Here is a 15583-nt window from a genome sequence, read left to right on the forward strand (position 1 = left end):
TTTTCTTCAAAAACTCATACTCCTTGCTAGTCACTCTTTTTTAATGATCTTTACAATATTTTAGATTATAATTACCTATCTAGCAGTGGAAAATTTTTAAAAAATAATTATGTATGGTATAATTTTTAAAGATTTTTCCTTACTTTTTGCTCCTTTGATTACTGATTATACAATCAAGCATAGTAAAATTCATCATCCATAATAATCAGATTAAAGTTATTATAAATATCAATTGTCTTCAAGTATTCTTGAAGAAACCTCTACTTTGAGTAAATGGATTACATCAGGTACTTAGACCGGTATTTTAATCTGTGTTTTGTCATGAACACTTGAGCATCATGTGACAGAAAATAAACCTTGAGGTATTTCTTGTCCTAACTTCAAATGCTAACAGTCATATCCTCTCTCCTCTGAAGGAAAAAATGATGGGTAAAGAAGAGATGTTTGTACTTTCCTGACTAGCAAAGGCTAGACTTGAAAGAGTTGTTTAAAGACCATTGTAGGTTTTCCAGAAGATTCTAGTCTGAGGACACCCAGTGTTCAGACAGGATAAAAGACTGTCCAGAAACTCTTGCCATAATGCTGCACGTGCACTATTGCAAAAGTCAACTCCAAGGAGTAAGCTCCACTTGGCAGCACTGTCGCTTCTTAATGACAATGAAAAAGACTTGGACAGTCATCTGCACATTCTTGGCTAAGAATCCCTTCCTCAGCATTCACAGTTAAGGAACATATGGGTTCCCTTGTCAGCTTACACTCATACCCATTTGTTCAGATGGTGTGGAGTCTGCCCACAAGTCAGTCAGATGGTTACTCTAGGATACATGTGACATGCAGTAATGGGTTTAGCTGAACCGCCTGCACAATACTGAAAATGCCTTTTCTGCTGCAGGATGCCTCTCATCTGTACCAGCAGTCAAGCACTGGCACCACAAGACTTCTTCCACTTGATCAAAGCTATTTGAACAGATTTGCCAGAAAAGAAAAGGAAGCTATCAGCTGACCACTCTCATTGATTGGAGGAAACAGGGCTGTCTGAGTAATAAAAACACAAAGAGAAACACTTTCTCAAGAAGCAGCCTTGGTTAACCATGAAAACTTTAAGCAGCCCAAAGAAATATAAAGAATATACAGAACTACAACTGAGCAATTCGGTGAAGATTAAGGCATAGACTGTAATTCCTAAAAAATATCTAGAAATGTCATTTATTTGCCTTTTCTTCCACTGTTGCTAGGAAAACATGGGGAATAGGTGCAAATGACAGCAAAAAAGATCATATAACAGGCTCAGTCGACTCCTAGATAATGGTATATCAATCTCAAAGCATAGTAGCATTCAGAATATTGGAACTTACATTTTGTATAACAAGTTTAGACTTGGTTTTAGATTTTGCAGTAGCTGGTACATAAAGAAACACCACAGGCACATTTGTAACAAACCAAGTTTAATGTGGGTGGCCCAGGGCATATAGAAAGAAGCTTCACATCTCCAGGGTACTAAACACAAAGACAGTTTTCAACATCTGTATAGTCACATCCATTAAAGAAAATCCCTACTGCTTCCAATGAGAAGACTTGTCAGGCAGGTAGGTAAAACAGGTGAAGACACAATCTTTTCCTATGTGTAACAATGTGGCATCCCAGCATATCGCACCAGGAAAGTTTTATAGAACAGATTACTATTTACATACATCAGGACTGCATGACTGGGACAGACATCTGTATCTGAACAGAGATTAGTCCTAGCAGGAGAAACTTATCAACCTTTACTATACTTGCTACACTTTCATTTAGTTCATGTAGGGCAGCTAACCACAGACACTTTTCTACAAGATAAAGGAGTTTCCATGGCTAATATTTCAAGTAGTATTTTCACAAATTAAATATATTTTTCAAATGGTCTTTTTTTTTTTCTCCAAATACATACAGATTCATGACAAATATTTGTTAACCCCACAGGCTGGTATGTTCTAGCAAGTATAAGCATGCAGGAGGTAGTCTGAGCTGCAGATGAAAAACCTTTCTCGGATAATCCCCATTCTGAAAACTGTTTATCCAAACTACTTTAGGGAATGCCTTCAAGTAATTAACATACTCACAAAAACATGATGAGTTTGCATAATTCAGTCATCAGAAATAGATTAAACTGGTAGTAAATATTGCTTGAAATGTCTAATCAGAAATCCTCTAAAGTGCTACCGTTCAGTTCTATGTCAGTAGAGACTGAATTAGGAGACAGATGAACCACTTAATGAAAGTAAATCCAAAGGTAAGAACAAATCCAAAGAAAATAATCCTTCAGTAAGCAGAGGTGATTCAATACAATTAAACTACTCAAATAACATAAAATATTTCATGTAAATATTTCTTTTAATTCTTTAGGTCATTCAGACTACTACCTGTATTTCCTTTCTCTACACTCCTGAGTAGCAAAGCTTTATCTGCAAGTTCAGTGGAAGATGAATTGCACAGTCTGTTCTACAATCATAAGTGAAAACCAGTTTTCAAATTGCACATAAAGCAGTACAAAGAATACCTTCAAGAATATGTTTACAATATTGGAGGAAAAAAAAAAGGTAGCTGTGGATAACGTGGTATTAACTTCACTGCCTCTGTTTTTCTGTGCTAATTTTACTGTGTGTTCATTGTTTTTCTTAGCAACAAGGTAACAAGAGACTGTGCCATAGTACCTGTGATCAGAAGTAGGGGTCAACATGATCTTTTCTCAATAGCAAACTTGAAATAAATCCTGCTTCTTTATGTTGGTTTGCATCTCAGGTTTAGAAAGTCATATCGAATGGAAGTGTAAGGACTATGCTTCGATGAAAAAGTGTTCATTTTACCTTGAACCTCTTTTCTAGCTCTTAAACTATTCCCCTTCAAGAACAAAAGAAATAATAGCACTATAAAATTCATGAAAGACACAGCTCACTAAATTTGGCCTTGGATCTTAGGCATCTGTAGAACAATGACAAATGAATTTGCTTATATCATTTATATCCTGGAAAGAGAAGGAAAAAAATCACAAAAGAAACTGCTACTTTTCATGCATAGACTCAACATCAAATGTAATCATTCTTAAGCCACCAGGCCTTACCTTCTAGAGCCTATAATTAGCAAACCTGAACAGTGTCATGCATTTGGCTATGATTCAATACATACTCCACAACAAAAACTATAATTTAAAACAACAATACATAAGCATACACGTAAGTAAAACTGACCACAATACAGTCACACTTCTCCCAGGAGGATTCACTCCACAAATTTCCTGGGGGCTGATGTAAGATTGATGGGCCTATGATTTCCTGGAACGTCCTTTAAACCCTTCTTGTAGATGGGGGTGGCATTTCTTTTCTTAATCTTCTCCGATGTCCCCTAATCCCCATGACACCTTAAAGACTGTGGAGACCGGCCTCACTGTGACATCGGCCAGCTCTCTGAATGCCCTCGGGTGGATATCCTCAAGGCCCATCAATAAGGGTCAGGTTCCTGTAGGAGTAGTTCATGCACCACCTCTTCTTTCACTGATGGTGGGTCTGTGTTTGCAAGAACCTGGATTATTGTTCCCAAGGCCTGGGGCTTGATAGTGCTGGTAAAGACAGAGGTAAAGAAAGTACTGAGAATCTCTGCCTTTTCAGTGTTGTTGGTGACCAGTTCCCCTCACCTGCTAACAGTGGACCAATGTTTTCCTTATGTTTCTGCTTGCTGTTTAAGTACCTGAAGAACACTTGTAGTTTTTGACATCTCCGGCAATTTCTATTTGAGCTGGTGGACCTACATACAGAATGCACGGCCCTTCTCATGCACCCTTCTGCACAAACTGCTGTGCCCTCTCAATCCATGTTTGCCTACTCTGCTTGCAACACTTCTGATCACTTGCACGTCCTAGGCCCATTTAAATCTCCCACGGTTGCTCCTGGCAATGCCCAAGCCATGTCAGCCCCTATCATGAGAGCTGATGACTCCTGGTGGGGCCCTCTGCTCTTTCTCAGGTTTCCATGGCTCCAGGAACCCCCCGTATATCTCGATCTAGCACCCAGCCACCTAACTTATCATTGCAGCAACTGCTTCTCTTCACCATACCTCACTGACCTACAAATGCATAAAATACTGTGTATCCCTTAAACATTTGGTACACATAGTACAGAAAATCCACACAGGTTTCAGACCACATCAAACAATGAGCCTCGTCAAACTTTGTGCATTATATTCACTTTGATAACTGCTATTTCACAGTCCCAGATAAGTTCTAAAGGAGAAAAGCTTACTTCAACACTACACATGGTGACTCTACGACCGTTCAACAAAGCACACTCTCAACTTACCACTGCATTAGTATTTCAGCCGCTCAGGACATAGACAGCCAGCACAGCATTTGTGAAGCAAGGTGAGCTTAAAGGCCCATGTACATATAAAGAATTAAACATGGGGACAATTATCAGAGAATGGGACATTTGTGGTATAATTACTCTTAATGCTGGAAACTAATCAAAATATTTTAGCCCGTGCTCTGGATGCAAAATTCAGAGCATTTAAAGATGCCAGCTCTCCCATATGTAATCTCTGAGAAAAAAACAAACAGGCAAACAAGACATAAGTCCGTTTTACTGAAGTTAGATCAGTAGTGTTTACCCAATCAGAAAAGCAGAAAGGACTTACTCTCTCCCCCATCTCTACAGTAGAAAAGCAATGCATGAAGAAATGCTAGTTTTAGATAGCACTTGCATTGGGATATATCTAACAGTTCCATCTAAATACATGTTTCCCAGTCAGTGCAAAGATTAACATTAGGATGCAGCACGAGGACTGAGAATTCAGGAGTACAGATGTGGTTCCTGAGCAGAACTCTAACTAAGCTATGGAAAAGTCTTCAAGCAAAAAGTCTATCAGTCAGGTCAGTTGGAAGTTGGCAGCAGAGATCTACAGACATGTTAAGAATTAGTTATACACTCATGGGAACTGAAACTAGAACAAACCACCTTTTAAAACTACAATACAATAAACTGATTTTCAATCAGTATGCATATATTGTCTTATTGTGTGTAATTCTGTACACCAACAACTGTAAGGCAGCTATCCTCCAGGACTGTATTTTCTTTGAAACATGAAGCAAGGGAGTCAAAATGTCAAACATTACTGACTACGTTATACCAACCTGTGGGAAGATCGTGACTCCTAGGGAACTCAGCTTGTCAGGGCATCCCACCAAAAATAAAAAAAAAAAAAACTGGTTTCCAGCATTGTTTGGCTAATGAAAAATAGAGTGAGGTGACAAGACTAGGAACATAAACCTACCCAGAGTTTGCACGGCAGAAAAGCTGAAACACCGTAATGGAGGAGTGGCCTGGGACTGCTGCGCAATGAGTCCTAATGTAACAAAAGGAATCTTTCCATTTTCATACAATTAAGGTTGTTGCAGACTGGAATTGATTATGCAGAGCTGATCATCAAAGTTACTCAGCCTAGGGTCTGCAATCCACAGAAAAACATCTTATGAATAAGGTCTTGTGTTAAGGCTTGTGTTTAGTATTCTGTTAGGGATTGATTTGATTATTCCAATTATGAGAATTAACTTACACGTGGACTTTGAAAACACGAAACCATGTGGGCAATCTCTTGCACTGCAACAGTAACTCTCATTCTTAACACATTTGATGCTGATGCCAGCCTTATGAAGTTTAACCATGACAAGTGCAAGGCCCTACGCCTGTGTCAGAGCAATCCCAGGCATAGCTACAGGTTGAGCGGAGAAGAGATTCAGAGCAGCCCTGCAGAGAAGGACTTTGGGTGTTGGTTGATGAGAAAATGAACATGAGCCGGCTGCAGTGTGCGCTCGCAGCCCAGAAAGCCAACCGCATCCTGGGCTGCATCAAAAGGAGCGTGACCAGCAGGTCGAAGGAGGTGATCCTGCCCCTCTACTTTGCTCTCGTGACACCCCACTTGGAGTATTGTGTGCAGTTCTGGTGTCCTCAACATAAAAACTACATGGAACTGTTGGAACAAGTCCAGAGGAGGGCAACGAGGATGGTCAGGGGACTGGAGCACCTCCTGTATGAAGACAGGCTGAGAAAGTTGGGGCTGTTCAGCCTGGAGAAGCGAAGGCTGCGTGGGGACCTCATAGCAGCCTTCCAGTATCTGAAGGGGGCCTATAGGGATGCTGGAAAGAGACTCTTCATTAGGGACTGTAGTGATAGGACAAGGGGTAACGGGTTTAAACTTAAACAGGGGAAGTTTAGATTGGATATGAGGAAGAAGCTCTTTACTGTAAGGGTGGTGAGCACTGGAATGGGTTGCCCAAGGAAGTTGTGAATGCTCCATCACTGGGGGTGTTCAAGGCCAGGTTGGACAGAGCTTTGGGTGACATGGTTTAGTGTGAGGTGTCCCTGCACATGGCAGAGGGGCTGGAACTAGATGATCTTAAGGTCTTTTTCAACCCTAACTATTCTATGACTCTATGGCACTAATTTAATACTGGATTATTTATCATCATGTACATAAGTAGAAAAGAGACATTTCCCAGAAACAGAGATGATAAACTAGAGAAAGCCTTTCTATCACACTCAAGGTTTAAAAGCATTTGCCCTTGCATGCAACAGGGGATGGTGATACTCTAAGTTGAATGGAGATGTGTGCAAATGCCCACATCAATAAAAAAGGTTTGTACACTTTTAAATACAGTCCTTGGAGGTAAGCTAATTAGTAAACTAGAGAGTTTTAAAACTCTCAAGTGCAATCTTTGAACTGAAAAAAAAGATATCTACTAATGAAGTCCCCAGTGGGTTAACAGTCTAGATTTGGCAGCACTCATACTGCTATAGCTGAATTTCAAATAGGTTGATACACAAACGCTAAGAAAAGTTGTATTTAAGGACAGAAAATTGATGGGTACATATAGAATATACCCAGTGACCAATATCTCTCTTCACAATTATTAGTCTTTAAGTTGTAAAGTGAAGAAGAGCAATCTAGAGGTCCTACCACTAAAAGGGAAGTGGCAAGTGAGATACACAATTATGGATGATTAGTTTCAAGCAATATCTGAGAAGTTGCTCACCCATATAAAGCACAAGAGAATTTATCATTACGAAAGTTGCATAACTACATATATTCAGTGTATTGCACAGAAGCATACATGACCTTTCCATTTTGGTCTTAATGGTTTCTGTAAAAATGGTGTTTTCACTGTACTGTTTAGTATAAAGTGTCCAGGTTTACAACTAAACTTGAATTAGAATTTTGAATGTAACAAAAAATTGTAAGCAGACTAAATATTCAATTTGGAGCTCCAGATAGATTTTCTAATTGTCCTAATCTTGACAATAAGAGAAGGATTTTACCTGGAAGTGCTGCTCACTCCTTATTAGGAATCAGTGATTTATCACACTGTAACCAAGAAGCTGGCTGGTACGAGCTACATTATTTAATAAACATGATACTTTCATACGGTGTTATGATTCCTTCTCTCTCTTTGACTACAAAACCTGGAAATTACACTAAAGTTGCTTTGGGGAACAATAAAAACAAATTAAGCTCTGAAGTTATCAGCTTCTTAAAACTTGTCACAAGTCAGAAACACAGAGACAAAGGTCTGGACTGAAAATAGCAAAAGTTGTTCCCTATTCTCCAGGAATAACATCGGGACTTTAAAGCTGTCCTCAAAAAGGCCAGGGGACTCAGGAGAAAGAAAAAGGTATGCAGAAGGAAGCCCCCAGGAAACTGTCTCTAATAAACACCAGGATTAGTATGTCCAGGCATATGGATGAAGAAAGAATTAGATCCCTCCCCTCTTACCTACAACGATTCTTCCAAGCACACATACTTCACACTACTTTTGCCTTCCAGATTGAAGTCTGGCTCCTTTTCAACCTATGGCTTTGTAGCGGAAAAGGGAAGAAAGCACTCCCAGGCCAAGTTAGAGAGCGCCTCAGAGCTGTAACAGAAAAGCCAAAGCAGCACGGAAAACCTGATTTCACATTTTGTGAGAAACTTTATTTTTCATTTCATTATTACTCACTAAAATCAAGCTTGAAGTTTCTGGTTTTGTTTGGGTTTGGTAGCAACACACTTTGTCTTTTTGAACTGAGCTAAACTTGCCTTGCTGACATATCTATTCTTTTATTTGCCAGATGGGACTAGCTTCAAAAGAGCATTTATGTTTATTCAACTCCCATCTTTCAGCAGTTTTACTGGTATTTAGTGAATACTTTAATCTAAGGGATTCAGAAAGCCCATTTTAGGATGTGTCAGAGTCATCTGAGAAGAGGGGACATTAACTTTCCCACAAAATAGAGGCAAATTATTCAAAAATGCACATTGCCAATATAAGTCAAAAGTAGTGATGCCACAGGGTCACTGTAAATCTCCTCATCTATTGAGAAAAGACCAGTTTAAAGATGGGCGGTTTGGACCTCCCATTGTTTGGTTAATTGCCCTTGTGATGCCTTTGGAGGGCATAAGGTTCGTTCTTATCTGAGTCAATCATGTTTACACTTCTCAGAGAGCTCCAGGCTACTCATTAGTTGTTTACCAGACACTGGCTGAGAACAGACATTTTTTCTAGGTGGCTTCTGAATTATTCCCTGCCTATACTGGCCGTGACTAATCCTATAGTTTTCTTTCCAGCATGTTTGGAAAAAACACTCTTGTGTAGTTGTGAAAGTGTTAATTTGTATTCCTCAAATGCACAGTTGCATTAGAATGCTACCTAGGGATCACTTGTTTGTATTAATGCAATCAAGAAGAAAAAAAAAAGGGGGGAAACTGAGTTTTGTATATGCAGAAAGAAGCTGCAAAACTTTTCTGCTGTGCTAGAGAGAAGAGCTTGTCCCCAAAGCAAATGAACTGAAAGGATCTCTTTATTCATACTGCCTGCCCATACACTTATTTTACGTTATTTCAGCATTGTAAAGAGACAACAATCAGGTTACAAATGCCTGGAGACAGGGAAAGGAGAGGGCGGGCAGGCAGGCAGACATTTTTTTATACTCCTCTTCTACATTAAGAAAAAAAAAAAAAAAAAAGAATTACTAGGTTGCTCAGAACAAAGTCAACTTTATCCAGCATCATGTCTGACAGTGGACAGGAACAGATGCGGCTAAAACAAGAGGGCAATAAGCATTATACTGTTAACTTCCAGAAATCTATGGCTTAAGGTCACAGTAAGCCACTGTTTACATCTTTGAGTTTAATAACTTGTGATGGATTTTTTATTATTATTCCATGAATTTATGCAGTGATTTTTAACCTGTTTCAGTAAGAGTTTTCTTTCTTTGTATAAACCAGTTGCTAGTTGATTCTTTTATAATGACAGAGTGAACACTAATTCTCAAGAGCCATAGGTGCAGTTGCTAGTTGATTCTTTTATAGTGAAAGAGTGAACACCAATTCTCAAGAGCCATAAGTGCATTGGCTTTCATGGGATCTCCATTACTCTCCCATACTCTCATCCATTCCACAGCTGACCGCCAAGTTAACAGTCAATGTACCTGTCCCTGGTGATTCCAGGATCTATTTTCTGAGGAGCAATAGCTGATTTTGGAACAACACTAATTTTTTTAAGTAAGGTTGTTTCTCTCTCAAGCTTACTAATAGTAGTGTGCCACTGCCTACTAACAGGATCCCAAGCAAGGAAATATGACAAAGCAAAATTATCATTGCCAGTCTGTCATTTCTTAGGAAAGGCCATAATACCTTTTGCTGACTGGCTGGAAATACATACCTACTGTATTTTCATGCATGTAAACTGCATGTCAGATAGCTCACATCCATGCAGAAGACCAGGTATTTGAAAAACATGGGCTAATGCACATCTTCATATAGCCTGCAGGAAAGCTGAGGAGCAGGGTGAGGAAATCAGAGCTGCAAAAACTCGTAAATAGGAGAGAAGGAACAGCGATTGAATTATCTGGGGATGAGGAAGAAGACAAAGGCCACTTATACACAGGAAATATGACACAGGACAGATAAGTGTTCCTCTTGGATTATTTGCTCTTCCCTATTACTATCATTGATACTCAACACAAGATCTTGGGGACTCTAGTAATTAATTTTGTCATTGAGGATGTTTTAGAGGAAGAAGGGGGGTTGTTCTGATAACTTAACAGATACTTCATAAGTATTTATCCTTCTTTAGGTACAACTGCTTCTCTGCAGACACTACAGGGGTATAAACTTTACATCACATTAGAGAGAAGGGGACATGTAGCAATAGGGACATAAAAAAAGCAAGAGTAACAAAAGGGACATAATCTAAATGTAGCAAAGGGGACATAAAAGCCTTTCTAGATCACTTACACATTCAAGATTTGGGGGCCAAATAAATGGGTGAAATTATGTAGAGAACTCTGGCACAATGTCTCCATAGTGATTAGAAAACAAGCAATTAATTTGTTCTGTCTTTCTAGCACCTTGCTTGCCTCCCCAGCTGGATGTTTTTACAGAGTTTGAAAAAACAGAAGTGCTTATTTTTTAAGACTTTCCCAAAATAAAAATGTCAAATGTAAATATCTACAGAATCTTGAGGCCTTATTTCATTTTGAACTTTTGCACAGCACTCATGAGATTACATCCAGACTAAAAGTAATTCTCAACCATGCTGTCGTGTTTTTCATCTCCTGCCAAAGACTTCTTCGAAATTCACAGCTCATTTGAACCTTATGACTACTTAATAAACAAAGCTTTGTGTTATCACTCTTATAACCTAATTAAAATATATGTCATTTCAGAGCTTTATTGCAAAACGTAAAGATTTTGCTGCAAGTTTGTACAAAAAAAAACCTGTAGAGACATCAGCTAATTGCACCTCTCAAATCATACTTCTGTTATAAACTGGCACAAGCCAAACTACATGCCAGTAATATCAATTACTATTCTGTAAAAAAATTCTGGAGAAAAATCATATTAATTTTAAGCTCAGCTTTACAGAAAACACAATTCAGCCTACATCTTTACACATATAATAAAGTGATAATTCTGCTTTTAACACCTTGTGGTATCTGAAAGGGTTTCTTGTGCAACTAGGGGTCACTTTTGCAATTGAAACTGCATTACCATTATTTGTTTCAGGAAGAATATGACATATCACAACTTAAAAAACCACCCCAGTGAAAACTTTCCTAAACTCATCACCACGAAATCCACTGGCACAATGCAAGCCTTGTACTCTGCAGGCATACCTACCCACAATCTGCCTGCACTGTGGGGGCAGAAGAATAATTTTTGTGGTATGTTGAGCATGCTTATAAATTACAGTGGGTGTGTCAATAAAGACAACATAACTAAGACAAATTATACCCTGCAGTATTTCTCACACACAATACACATATCTGCCTTTCTGTTGGAGCTTCCTGGGGCAAGAAAGAGGAAAGGGTGCCAGCGGGTCACTAATTAAAGAGTGAGGTGGAAAGTGGATACCTGTCAATTGCCTGGGAAGACACAAATAGTGTGACAGAAGTAGCAAACTCTTCTTTTCAAAGGGAAAACCCAAACCGGCTTGGGAGGGGACTTGGAGAAAGATGTGACCACCTAACCCATGCTTGCAGTGTGTTCATCTGAACATTGCTGATTTTCACTTTTGTGCTGTCCACTAGGGCTTGAACTGCTTCCATCAGTGTCACAAGGATAAATTCACAGCTATGAGATGTTGCAGCAAAACTGTCTCTCTTAATATAGAGGAACTGGCTAGCACAGCATAATGCCAGCTCAGTGCTCATAGTCACACATTGCAATGACAGGACATCCTGTGCTGGACTGAAATCACTGAGACTGAGATGGTTCTTGAGATGCAGATCATGACAGTTACACTACAGAGAAGACAAGGGGCCAGATCAACAGATGCAGTCATAGCAATTCTCAACAGGAAACATTTACAATGCCAGGTAACCCTCCTGTCAGTAGTGTCCTCCCATTACAACTGAGGTGTTCAGCTGCTTCCAGAAAATGGGGCAGGATCCTTTAGTTTTGAAAAGGACAGCATGATCATAATACAGATACAACTTAGAGACACCTTCCTCTCAACAAAGATGACTAAAATGCCATACATAATTTGAATGCAAATTAACATAGTTAGATTAAAAAAAAAAAAAAAAAAAAAAAGGAGAAAGGAAAAAGCGGCAGTGGGAGGCATAACAAACCATGAGAGCAGTTTTTGTGCAATGCTCTCCCTGCACAGTATTCCCCTACAGGCAAGTCCTTGTTTTCATATAAGCTTGGGATAGTCTGAGTTCCGTACAACTCTGCTTGCTTTGCCTGATCCCTGGAAAATCCTTTCTGCCCTCTCCAGAAGGTCTATGCTTCCCCTCTGGACCTTGCTCTCACAAGAACAGATCCCAGCCCCACCTACAGCTGCTGCCAATGTCAAGTCTTTCCTGTCCTCATCTGAGCAAAGTACCCAGGCAGCCACCCTCCCACTCCATCCATGCTCTCCTCAGAGGGGTGGCTGGGCACAGCAGCAAAACCCAAATGCCGCACATCAAAAAAAAGTGATAGAGGAGTGTAACAGAACAAGGAAAGGATTAAAGAAGCGCAACCAGGATCATCCAAGAGGTGCCATGAATCATGAGAAATATGATGGATGTGCATAAACAATAGATTCAATGGGGAAAGGTTCAGTCTTTCATCTTCTTTCCTAATGTAAGAATTAAAGTGCAATGAATGGCAATAGTAAAGGATGGATTCGAAACAGATAGAGATAGTGCCTTACACATGGAATTCAGCTGTGTTTTGGATACCATAAAAGTTACCTGTATTCAAAGGGGGACAGAAAAAAATCTTACATGAAAAAAAAAAAATCTATTTAACAACACTGACTACAAGACAGCAATTCTGACTTGTGAGCTACAAAAATCACAGATCAGTGGTTGCAGAGAATATTTGGATCAAATATCATTGCATACTTGTGTGCCTCTTCTATTTCTCCCTATTTTTTAGTGACAGAATCGTTGATGACCACCAGAGGCAGGAAACTAAGGCAGATTCAGTAAAGCCAGGCCTGTGGTTTTATGGAAAAGGAACTTTTGTTTATACAACAGAAATAGTTTTTATAAATTATACACATGAAGCTCCAGACCACCTGTATATGTTGGTCTAACTGCATATAGATGGGTGTCATGTATCCCTGCTCAGATAGCACTAACAAAGTTCTGTCCTGAAAGTAAACATTGAAAATTGTAAGATTTTTCCTATTAAATAAATAGAGAACTATTCTATCACAGACAATCAGTCTGAATTCTTTTCGGATTTTTATTAAATAACCACTGACGGATGTGAAAGGAATCAAAAAGCTTGACTCTAAGGTCACTCTCAGAGTGGGACAAGAGGGAAGTACAACATGAATATGTAATTAATAATACAAAAATGGAAAGCAGGAAGCAGGACAATATAACACTTTTATGGTGTCTGGGAAACTTAAGCTCAAGACCCCGTAGCATGACAATCATCAAAAAAGCAACGGACCAAGAACAGAAAAGTAGAGAAAACACAGAAATATTGGTCTTGGGAGAATATTTGTCTCTCTGTTAGAAGATTAGAACTGATTGCATTATGAACCTTTAGCTATTTATGAATTTAATTTTTGTACAAATTTGCAGAAATCTTTACATCAGAGAAACAAAGACAACCATACTTGCACATGACAGCATCAACAGTGCCAGCATAACAACTTCTTTCTTCACAAACACTGGGACTTTTTATCTCAAGAGTAATTTTAATTTTGACAGCATCTAAGTGGTTTTTAGGATGTATTTACCCCTATCTTTGGTAAAATAACGTCCTTGTTGTGATTAAACTCTTCCTCTTTTTCGCTTGGGCTTCTATATTACTGGTGATTATTTTCTTTCCATACCTCTCTCTGATTATACCTTAATCATTAAGGAGGGTCTTTCCAAATAGGTTCAAGATTGTTAAAATTAAAAATTCCGCCAGGTACTTCAGGAATTTCATTCCCAGATTGCAGCCTGGTCGGTTTACAAGCCCTTTACAGACCAAAAAAGTCATAATTATTTCCTAGAGGAAAATACACAGCTGCTGGCACCGCTGGTTTCTGCCAGTGGTTTCATTTTATTCCAAGGTCACATATCCCAGTTCTCAAGAGGGATTTTTTTTCTTTTTTTTTCTTTTTTTTTCTTTTTTTTTTTTTTTTTAATTTATTTATTAGATCAGTTAAAAATTTCCTGACATTTAACTTGGAAATATCTTCTTACAGGATTGCTAAGGAGACCACCTATTGGTTTTGCCTTTGGGAAGTACCTCCCCCACCCCAAGAAATGCACTTTGTGATATCATATACTACATTGTCTTTGAATGCTTTGTTCTTTAAACATTTTCATGCTCGCCATTTTTATAATCTTCCTGTTTATTCCATTTATCCATTTTCTTCACTTTGGCTTCATTTCTGGAGCTTTCTGCAGTTTATTATTAGTATTAACAAAGGCTTAATGATGGGAAATATGCATGATCATTGGATTACACAAACAGAAAACCAAGCAGTGCACACAATTAAAATCCTCACCTAACTGTTATTAGGAAGCAACCAGTCGAAATTTTCAAGTACTGCTTGCCACTTTGTCACCTTGACAGTTGCAGTGCTAGTTTAATTAAAAGAGGGACAAATTAAAAATATTAGAAGTAATGGAAGCACTTCAACAAAACAGGCAAGTAGAGCTGCCATCACATTTCCCTGTGATGGTAGTGGTGTTATACTACATCACCCTGTAATACCAGCCCTATCTCAGAAGGAACAGCATGTAGTACCTTCCCTCAGCCCATGTAAAACTGCAGACTAAAGGATCTGTTTTATTACAAGGAACAGTAAATAAAGCTAATTAAAAGAAATCTCTTGTTTGCATACCCAGACTTTTAGGAACAACAAGGCCTAAAACTGTCATACTATGTAAGTCATGAGTTCTGCAACTCTTAATTTTAAAATTATGCATGATGTTCCTGCCAAAACATGTTTGTCTACAACCTGAGTTATTATTGTGAGAGGGAAAACACGATGTTCAGCTCATAGAAGGAAACTAAACAGAGAATTTAGACTTCCTTTTAGCAGTAAATAACGTTGAAAGAAGTGGCATACAGCACATTTCAACAATCAGCTACAGGCTAAGTGAGCAGGAAACAAAGCTCTATGAAGCAACACAGTGTATTGATTCATTAGGTTTGCATACCAGCAGAGCCTGGTTTGCATCCCATCTTGAGTTAGAGGCAAAAATAAAAGCAGCTGCCTCAACTTTAACCTTCCTATAATACCAAAAAACATCAGTTATGTTCTTATACAGAGGAAGTGGCAAAGATCACAGGAAGCTATATTAAGATGACAACAGGAAACCAAGGTAGAAAAGTTTTTCTGTGCAAGGGTAACAATGGGAGGTTAAAGCAGCAATTTTCGTGGAGACAGAGATACATATATTTGAAAACAACTGGCAAAAGCAATACCTGCTCCTCTAGCACTGAGACAACACTTCCACTGTTTTCTAACAGCTCCAGAACAAGGGGTACTTCCCAGACATCACTGGGAAGATTGATTTTTCTTTTCTCACCATCCACCTGGCTGCAGCTGTGCATTTTATCAAACATCTACTTT

The 15583-nt window shown here is 38.8% G+C and overlaps 1 long non-coding RNA gene across 1 annotated transcript in view; it reads right to left on the reverse strand.

Annotated features, from left to right (window-relative positions):
• Positions 1–3466: 3466 nt before the first annotated feature.
• The window catches only part of LOC136015260 (uncharacterized), a 149528-nt gene continuing 137411 nt past the window's right edge, over positions 3467–15583 (reverse strand). The window contains exon 6 of the long non-coding RNA XR_010613135.1: positions 3467–3592. This is a non-coding gene — a long non-coding RNA (uncharacterized LOC136015260). The remainder of the gene's footprint in view (positions 3593–15583) is intronic.

The sequence above is a fragment of the Lathamus discolor genome, chromosome 5 (assembly GCF_037157495.1).
Source record: "Lathamus discolor isolate bLatDis1 chromosome 5, bLatDis1.hap1, whole genome shotgun sequence".
NCBI lineage: Eukaryota > Metazoa > Chordata > Aves > Psittaciformes > Psittacidae > Lathamus > Lathamus discolor.